Source organism: Anopheles merus, unplaced genomic scaffold, assembly GCF_017562075.2.
Source record: "Anopheles merus strain MAF unplaced genomic scaffold, AmerM5.1 LNR4000246, whole genome shotgun sequence".
Taxonomy (NCBI): Eukaryota; Metazoa; Arthropoda; class Insecta; order Diptera; family Culicidae; genus Anopheles; species Anopheles merus.
The window spans coordinates 17,501-27,500 of record NW_024427826.1 but is presented as its reverse complement, the minus strand read 5'-3'; positions in this window follow the sequence as shown (position 1 = coordinate 27,500).

Below are 10,000 nucleotides of genomic sequence, written 5' to 3'. Positions count from 1 at the left end.
CAGCGGATATCCTCCTGCATGAGGAGGACTAACGGGGTGGTGTTGGCGACAACGCAAGCGGCATCATAGGATACGGTCTGGAAGGCGCTGGCGACTCGGAGAGCCCCCGGTCGATGCGCCCTTTGGACCGATTTGCGATGGGTCTCCTTGTCTAAGACCCATCGCCCCCAGGTGGCAACTCCGTATCGGATGATACTGTTGCCGACGTTTACGAGCTGTCTCCTACTGCGGCTCTTAGGACCACGCTTATTCGGCATCAGGCAGGTCAAGGCATTCGTAATCCGTGAAGCCTTATTGACCACCCTCTCCAGATGCCGGCTGTGGTGCTGTTTGCGGACAGAGGTCCACTCCCAGGTATTTCAGCGTTTCCGTGGATTGGATCGAGTGACCGCCCGCTTGTAGCTCTGCGAGCTGCGGGACATGATGGGTACAAAAGATCATGAACCCGGTCTTTTGGTGGGCAAGTTCCAAACCGACTCCTTGCAACCACCGCTCGATCCTCTCCAGGTTAGCCGTTGCTAACGCGCTGACCTGTTCCGTGGTCCTTCCCAAAAATGTGAAGGCCACGTCGTCAGCAAACCCGATGATGTCCGCTCGTAGTCCTTCGAGCGGCAAGCGGAGTAGGTCGTCATACATGACGTTCCACAGTGTTGGTCCTAGAACCGAACCCTGAGGAACGCCAGCAGATACAGTCCTCGACACTACTCCTTCATCCGTATCGTAGTGGAGCGTTCGGCCAATAAAATAGTTCCGCAGCAACGCCTGCAAATAAGGCGGAGTGTTTTTACGCTGCAGAGCTTGGCCGATCGCTGTCCAGTTTGCCGAGTTGAAGGCATTCCGGACGTCCACCGTTACCACCGCACAGAGGCGATCCCCCTTTCGCTTTTTATCAAGAGCGACTTTCCCGTTATCCATCACCCGAGTGATGGCATCCACGGTCGAACGCCCTTTACGGAAACCGTATTGGGCATCCGAAAGTCCCCCAGTGGACTCCAGGTGGGTTGTCAGCCTCCGCTGAATCAACCGCTCCAAAATTTTCCCCAACACACTCAGCAAGCAAATGGGCCGGTATGACGAGGGCTCCCCAGGTGGTTTCCCCGACTTGGTAAGCAGCACCAGTTGCTGCCGCTTCCATGCGTCGGGGAAAGTGCCTGCCTCCAGTAGCTGCTTATAGCTTTTGGCAAAAACGGCAGGAAAAGCCATAATTGCCGCAGCTGCAGCCATATTCGGAATATTGTCGTCCCCTGGAGCTTTCTTGGGGTTGAGTGAGCGGGCAATCTCCTTCAACTCTTCCGCCAACTCCTCCTCCGAGACCGGATCCATCGGATCCCCACCTACTTCCGTCTCGGGCCACTCCATCGGGGGACGCTCGGGAAAGAGCTCATTCACGATGAACTGGAGCTTATTAGCATCCCGTTCCATCGGAACCCGAGCTCCTTCCCACTGCTGCTTGCGGATTTGGTACGCAGGGCCAAAGCCGTGCGGTTCCAATTGTTCCGGCAGATCCTGCTTGTGTTGGTCCTTGCTGAGCTTGACGGCCCGTTCCAGGGCAGCGCGTGCGTCCGACTTCATTTGACGCCTTTCCTCGCGCTGCTCCTCGGTCCGGGCCCGGTTGAACCGCCGTTTCATTCCATGAAAATGGCTGCGCAACCGATCAATCTCGGACGTCCACCAATAAACTGGACGCCGGCCCTGTCGCCTTGGGGGTTGCCTAGGCATGGTGCCGTCACAAGCCACCGTAATGGCCTGGGTCAGCTCCTCTGCCGTAGCAACATGCCCAAAAATGTCCTGGTCCCTCAAGATTTCAACGAACAAATCCTTGTCGAAGAATCTTGTGGACCACCTTCCCCCATTCACTGCTGAGTGTCCCACGTTATTGGCGCGCTGTCTCGGAACCCTGCCGACCACAAACTTAATAGTATTGTGGTCACTTGGGGTTTCGTCACAAACGCGCCAATTATTTTCCCCTACCAAAGAGGGCTGCAAAACGACACGTCCACTATGGAGTTGCGGCCATTTCCCCCCATCCAAGTGCTCTGGTTGCCCTGGTTTAGGAGAACCAATCCAAAGGCGGCCGCCGCGTCCATCACAACTCCCCCCTAGATACCCTTTCCCCATCGTTTGGCCTTCGCTCCATCCCCCATGCACCTGACCAGGCGTTTACGTCACCCCCGATCACGGTGTCCCGATTCCGTGGGAGTACAGACACAATTTCGGTCCATTTGCGTTTGTATTCCTCGACAGTCAAATCGGAACCCACGGGTGGTAGGTAAACGGAGCAGAAAACAATTCCCCGCATCTCGACCACAACGAAGTCCTCGCGTTGGTTGTCAATGATGCGCTGAAAAGGATAATCCCCAACTGATACCACTGCAACCCGGCCAGTGGTATCGGTAACCCAATTGCTGTTATTACTCGGCACCCAATAGGGGTCCGAGAGAATCAAAATATCACAACCCTCGGCACGAGCACTTTGCAAAAGCAAGTCTTGTGCCATTTGGTCATGATTGAGGTTCTGTTGGAACACTCTAATCATGACTGGGCTGTGGGGTTACCTTTCCAAAGTAGCGGCAACTGCGCTGGCCCAGCGAGTGCCCGATTGCATCCGGACCCTGGCATCCCAAGCACTTCCGCTCCCTAGTGCACGGACCCTCGTGCTTATCTTCTGCGCAACGGTGGCATTTGCTACTACGGTCCTTGCCACGGCAGCGGGCAGCAGTATGCCCGTATTCGTAGCACCGGTAGCATTGCCGCCGGCGTTCCAATAGCCGAAGCCTGCAGCATTTGCTGAAACCAACCGTGTACTGCCTCGCAAGGGCCTGGTCGGTGACCGCTATTGCTGGGCAATCGAAAAATGCGACCAACGTACCGTAATGCGTTTTTACGGTCGTGATTTGGTCGCTGAAAATTTCAACGCCCAACGCGGCACTCATTTCCGAAGAAATTTCTTCGGATGAAGTGCCAGGCGGAATGTTGGTGCAGTTCACCCGCACTGAGGGTGTCCGCGGTCGGCATTTGGCTTTGCCGTCAAGAGCCTTGGACACCTCTCTCCAAAGGGTCATCGTTTCCTGGTGCGACAATGGTGCTAATTCCAGGAGTAGATGACCCTTGAAGTTTGTGCGAATTCTCTGCACATCCTCCTTTTTCACCGTTTCCCTAAGGATTGGCATCATGTCCGCGTACTTGAATCCCCCAATTGATTCAAGTTCAATGGCATTTGGCATTCTGCCGGCCCTGGGATTAAAGGCAGGTGCCGGCTTTTGCTTGGGTTGGGGAGCAGAAGGTTGGGTATTTGCGGCGAGGCTGGCTGCTTGCTCAGCTTCACGCTGCTTCTTCCTCTTCCTCCTCTCCCGGCGCACGGCAGTCTTCCCTTTACCGTCCGCCATTCTTGCGCCCCCTCTTGCCCCCCTTGTGGTCCAGATCCCTGGTCACTTGAAAAAATTTCCCCTGCCAACGGTTCCTCTGCCGCAACAACCTTACTATTTTCCCCCTTCCCACCCTTTCCCTTTTTCTTGCTATTTTTCCCTCCTTGACCTGCCAACTGTTGTCCCTGTTCCTTATTTCCTGCTGTCTTGGCCTCGTTTTCCCTAACTATTATGTCATACATCTCCCGCATGATTCCCCCAAAAACAGTGAAGAATTTGGTGACGTCCGACTCATTCAAGGGAATGGAACCCGGTTGCTGCTCCTGATTAGGGCCTGCCAAAGGCCCCAAGTCTTGCTCCACAACCGGATCCTCCACCACAAGATCCTCTGTTCCCGTTCCCACATCAATTCCTGACCCGGCCTCCCCTAGCCAAAATGCTGGAAGGTTGTGCAACAGGGCTAATACTGAGCCTATACGCTGTTCCCAATCAGAAAATTGGGGCGTTTTTGCTAAAATAGCCCTGTGCTTCACGGTGTCCCTGATAAACAGCATGAGCTCATGTTTTGCTTTTTGCAATGGGCCCATGGGATTGGAATCTGCTGGATATGCAGTTGCGAAAAATTTCCTGTCATATGTTTGCCCTGCCTTGGAACCCTCCCCTTGGCTGTCTTCCGCGATCTGCGGGAGAACAGATACCCTTTTTGCTTTCCCCTCCACCTCTACCGAAGAAGCTCTTCGTAGGGCAGGTGCCATCGCCTTGGGGGCTATCAGCTGGTTTGTTGATGCCCGTCTACCAAAGCTGGTGGCCGAAGCCTTAGACGGGGACATCGTTCCCAGTGAGCTACGGCGGGTGGAATATCTACTGGTTCCTGCCTTTGAGGGACTATTTCTACGAAGTAAAGTGGAGCGTGTATTCATCACCATTTTTCTACCGTTAATTTCTATGGTTAATTTCTATGGAGTTATTTATGACTGTCTACTGATTTTCTAAAGGGACTGGCAAAATTTTAATTAATTGATTGAATAATTAGGATACTTTGGGATGATGTAACTACAAGGTGTCGAATCAGGAGGGATTTTAATGTTAATTTATTGTAATTAAGACGGAAAATTAAAATAATTGTCGTGTTTTGACGCGAGATGTCAATAGATTTCGCGCTGTATATAAACTGTCAATAGTTTTTTTGTCGGTGTTATTGAACGTTTAATGTAAATGTCAGTCACGTAATTAATTAATTTGTCAGGCCTGATTAAGTGTCAATTGAAAAAATTATTATTGGTTGTCAATTGTCTAGGGTCAATTGTCAAAGGTCGAAAATTTAATGTCACGTTTGTTATTAAATTAAACAGAAGCTATTTTAAAAATTATAATATTGTAACAAACAAGGAAATTTAAATTGAGTTAGTTTAATTTAGCAAGATTAGTCATAAATGAATAGGGTAATTAAGATTGGATATAAGTTAAATAAAAGTGAAAGGTGCTGTTTTTTTTTTTTTTTTTTGAGTGGTAAGAAGGGGGGAAGGAATTCCGATAATTATTTATAAGGTATCAAGCTTAATAAATTGAAAATTAGATTTTTTATTTAAAAAGCTGTCAGTCTATTTAATGTCAATGTCAGGTGTAAAAAAGATGTCAGAATTGTTTATTGTCAAATGAAAATGACGTTTTATGTCAAGAGTGCTGATATAAATCTAACCAAACGGTTTAATTAAATATGAAGATGTTAGAAATCGGCAAGGAATTAATAATAATTAATTTAAATCGAATATAATTTCTATGTGGATATTTAAAAGAAATGTTTCAACTGTTATGATGATTATTCAAAAAAATTAGGAGTTTAATTTATAAATTTCTATTGTCAATCAAGTGATTTTGGATATTAATAATGTAAATATGTTAATTATTAAGGATGCCAGCAAAAAATTTATTTATATGAATTATTTAATTTAATAATTTAGAATTTTAAGCAAAAGTGAGTTAAATTTAAATTAAATGTTTGAATATTATTAAATTTTTCCGTTACGACTGTTAATTAATTTAAGTAATAACTGTCAACCAATTAAAATGTCGACGTGACGTCACTTGTCAGAAATATTGAGCTGTCAATTTGATAATGTGTCAACGTTTGATGTCAAGTGGTCAGCTGTTAATTTGATAATGTAAATAAATCTATTTAATTAATTTAAAAACTATTCAAATCGAAAAACTAATTTATTTTAATAAACATGCAGAGGACCGGGATGAAAATAATAACTACGTGATTAAATAAATTTCTATTTGGAATAGATTGAAACTAATGTCAAGTGGAATTAATATTGGGTGTGAAGGGAAATGATTTAAATGGCTTGTAATGGAAATTATGCTTAAAAATGATGAAGCAATGAAATTAAAAGCAAGAATATATATTTGTGTATTATTGCGCTGAAGGCGATGTCAATATATTATTAAATGAATGACTTGTTTAAATAATATATATTTGTTATATATTTATAAAGAATAAAATAATATTTAAATGATTTAATTGAAATAAAATTGCCAACGGAAAGTAACTGAACTAGTGTAAATATTATTATTATCGCGGAAGGCTTGGTGTATTAAATTAATTCTTCAGAATTTTAGTTATTTCAAAATTTTGAGATTTGAATGAAATGAATGAAATGAATGAAATTTAGGAATGCTTAAAAGTGACAAACTACGTGAGGAGACGTGTGTGCTTCAACGTTACAGGTAAAATGGGAATTTTCCCCCGTTCTATTTTGGCTATGCTACGGGTTACAGGTAAAATGGGTTTCCGGTCACCTTGCTCTATGCTCCGTTATTGGAGATTATTTTGTTAGCTTTACGAGAGTTTTGAAATTTTGTTAGGATGGATACTTTAAATTTAAATATTCAGTTCTACTTTGAATGAATATAATGATAAGCAAAGCAATAATAAAATAGGATTTAGTTTAAATTGAATATGAGGTCTGCATGGATAATTAAAATATTGAGTCAACTAATATAAGAATTATTTATGGAGTATGGCTTTAAAAGTATTAATTGATTTTTAATCTTTTGTTATTGTTTATTAAATCGTTCTTGTGGGATCGGGCCGGCAGATAAAAGTAGTAAAGTATTTAATGAAAGTATTTAAGAACCCTTGAGTAAAAGTGAGTTTATTTAATTTAAATGTTGAGTATAATTAATTAATCAATTGCAAGTGTCAAATTATTTAATTTAATGTCAAAATGGTATGGGGCTTTAATATAAATCTTTTTAAATTATTGCTCAACTTTCCAAATAAGAAATATTAATTATTATTAGACTTGCAAACAACCGGAGAAAAATAGCTACGTGATTTAATGAACTTCTACTTGTTAAGGGGTTTGGAAGGAGAAAGCGTTTTGTCAATAATTAATAAGGTGGAGAATTGTAATTTAAGCAAACGAGTTATTAAAATTGAATTATAAATTAATTTATATTAGATGTATTAAGGATTGAGAATGATGTATAAGGAAATTAAATTGATGGTTTAAATGAAAGTTTGCTATGGCAATAATGAAGCAATGAATTGAAATTGAGATTTTTTAATTTGATGATTTCGCGGAAGGCGTTTTTATTTTTTTATTGAAAGCTTGTTTAAATCAATAAATTTGAAAAGTATGAAATAATATTTAAAGAATTTAATTGAAATACTTGCCGACGGAAAGGAATTGAACTAGTGTAAATAAAATTATTATAGCGGAAGGCTTGTATGTGTTGATTTAATTCTTTGGAGTTTAACTTATTTAAATATTTGTGATTTGAATTAAATGAATGAAATGAATGAAGTTTAGGAATGCTTAAACCGGGAGAAAAGGAAAACTACGTGATTTAATAAATTTCTACTTGTTAAGGGTTATGGATTGGGAGAACGTATTGCCATTAATTTAAAAAGTGAAGAATTGTAATTTAGCAACTGAGTTTGTTAAATTGAATTTTGACGTAATTTATATTAAGTTTTAAGATGTATATAAGAATTGAGATCGATTGTAGAGTGAAATTAAATTGATGGTTTGAAATTGAAGTATGCTATTGCAATAATGAGGCAATGTATTAAAGAGGAATTTATTTAATTTTGCTGTATTGTGCTTAAGGCGATTTAATTAATTTTAATAAAAGACTTGTTTAAATGAAGATTTTTCGTATTAATAGTTGAAATAATAAAATAATATTTTAATATTTTAAGTAAAGATAAAATTTCCAACGGAAAGTAACTGGACTGGTTTTATTATTATTATCGCGGAAGGCTTTGTATGTGTTAATTTAATTCTTCAGAGTTAAAGTTATTTCAAAATTTTGAGATTTGAATGAAATGAATGAAATGAATGAAATTTAGGAATGCTTAAAAGTGACAAACTACGTGAGGAGACGTGTGTGCTTCAACGTTACAGGTAAAATGGGAATTTTCCCCCGTTCTATTTTGGCTATGCTACGGGTTACAGGTAAAATGGGTTTCCGGTCACCTTGCTCTATGCTCCGTTATTGGAGATTATTTTGTTAGCTTTACGAGAGTTTTGAAATTTTGTTAGGATGGATTTTGAAATTTAAATTGTTAGCTCTACTGGGTTTGGAATTATTCTACTTTACGAATGGTGGTTTGAATTATTTATGTAATATTTTTTTGCCTATTTCTACTGTTAGTTTTATATTTAATATGAAATTTAATGCTGAGGGGGAGAAAGAATCGAAATAAGAAAATAAATGCAGTTTTATATAATAATGGTTTAGTTGGGGAACTAATTGAGATTTGGTTAGGTTGTGAATGGGATTTCAAATTCTACACTATAAAAATTTAAACTATTTGCCGGTTTGAAAACTCTCGATGTTTCTCGTCGCTGGAACAGATGGAACCGGGAGTCTCGAACACAACACACACTTAGTACAAGTATTCTCGTGGACCGCTCAACGAAAGCTTATTTGCAGAAGGCTTAATTAATTAATTTATTAATTGAACGCAGAAGGCGATGCTAATAATAATTGTCTTATAGGATTTTGAATAATTGGTTTTTTTTTTTGCAGAGGGCAATTTAATTCAATAAAATATTTGCTGAAGGCTTATGTAATTAATTTGGTTTATTTAAGGCAAACAGTTTATTAATAATTATTATTAAATTTATAATAAATTGTGAAGTATTTTGCAGAAGGCAACTATTGAAAGTAATTTTGTTCCAACGCTGAAGGCGATGCTAATTTCCCAATGGGAAAAAAAAAAAGAATTAAAAAAGGCAAATTAAATTAATTGATTTTAATTAAATCAAATGCAGAAGGCTTATGGCAATCGGAGCAGTCAACACGAGAACACTGCACTTCACTTTTCACACACACACACTAGTGATTCCGGCCGAAGTCTCAACGAATGCTTGATGCAGAAGGTTTAATTTAAAATAAGACGCTGAAGGCGATGCTTTTACTATTAATTTATTGAAATTGGCGAGTAAATTAAAATTTAATATTTAAACTAGGTTAATTAAATGGTTTGAAAAGGTATTTAAGCGCTGAGGGCGATTCTAATAAGCAATCAAATGAATTTCTTTGTGAAGTTATCAATGCAAAAGGCTAAATAATTTAATAAAATATATTTGTTTTAGTTGCAGAAGGCAATTCTATTTATTTAATTTAATATAACTTGATTATTTATTTAATTTGTTTGCAGAAGGCACTTGGTAAAGACGCTGAAGGCGATGCTAAATTCCCGACGGCAAATGTGGGTTTGTGGAATTAAATTAAAATTGCAGAAGGCTTAGAACAAAAAGCAATCGGAGTTATCAAAACACGGAATCACTTCACTTTCACACACACACACACACACAACACTAGTGATTCCGGCCGAAGTCGTCGACGAAAGCTGTTTTTTTAATGAAAGCGCTGAAGGCGTTACAAAATGATATTGCTTAAGGCACTTTTTTTTTAAATAATATTTATTAATAATTGATTTGCAGAAGGCTTCAATTTATTTTCTTCACTGAAGGTGATTCTAAATAAGTTTAATTAAGTAAAATTAAATCAATTTTAAATGCTGAAGGCTTATTTAAAACATATGGTTTATTAATGGGACACTGAAGGTGATGCTAATTTAAATTGGGAGTAAGTTAATTATATTTAAATAAAATCCACAAAAGGCAGTTAAATGGAAAACGCTGAAGGCGATGCTAATTTCCGCACGAAAAATGTGGGTTTATTGAATAAATTGTTAATTGCAGAAGGCTTAATGCAAAGGGCGATCGGAGTTATCAAGACACGGAATCACTTCACTTCACTTTTTCACACACACACACACACACACAACACTAGTGATTCCGGCCGAAGTCGTCAACGAGAGCTTATTTAAAAAAGATGCGCAGAAGGCGATGCTAAAATTTATTTAATTGCTTAAGGCACTTTTAAATAAAATAATCGAAAGAAAATTATTAATTTATATGTAAATATGCAGAAGGCTTTCTCTTTTGTAATACACTGAAGGTGATTCTAATATATTAAACAAGGGCAATTTAAATCTTTGTTTATTGCAGAAGGCTTTTAAAAATAAATGTATAATAATTGGCACTGAAGGTGATGCTAATTGTAATTAATGGAAAGTTAAAGAAATAGATATTAAAAAAATAATAAAAATC